Source organism: Dipodomys ordii, unplaced genomic scaffold (assembly GCF_000151885.1).
Source record: "Dipodomys ordii isolate 6190 unplaced genomic scaffold, Dord_2.0 Scaffold30, whole genome shotgun sequence".
In the NCBI taxonomy this organism is placed as follows: Eukaryota; Metazoa; Chordata; class Mammalia; order Rodentia; family Heteromyidae; genus Dipodomys; species Dipodomys ordii.
In genome coordinates this window covers 16,802,721-16,803,195 of record NW_012267246.1, presented here as the reverse complement: position 1 = coordinate 16,803,195, position 475 = coordinate 16,802,721, and positions in this window count along the sequence as shown.

The window sequence follows — 475 nt, the reverse complement described above, 5'->3', positions numbered from 1 at the left end:
TGAATAGTGCAGCAATGAATGTGGTTGCGTATGTGGCCTTACTGTATTTTGATTTATAATCTTTTGGATAAATGTCCAAGAGTATAATCACTGGATCAATAAATAAATGGGCCAACAAGCTAATTAGAGACTTCTCAGAAGAAGAAGTAAAAATTGCCAATAGATACATGAAGACACATGTTCAATATCTCTGGCCATAAATCAAATGCAAATCAAAACAACACTGAGAGTCCAACTATCACTATTTACTTCATCTCTTAACAATCTACTTTAGAAGTTCTGTTTGTCAAGCGGAAAAGGTCAGATAATGTGATGTCAGGAAAATGAACTCTTAGATATGTATTTTAATGTTTTTTCTTCCATGCATGTGTTTCTAATGCATTTACAAGATTATCTCTTTGTTGCTTTGTATGTCCCTCCCCCACAGTATAACCCCTGCTTTCTCTATATTTGATGTCAGTATAACTTGTGGAGG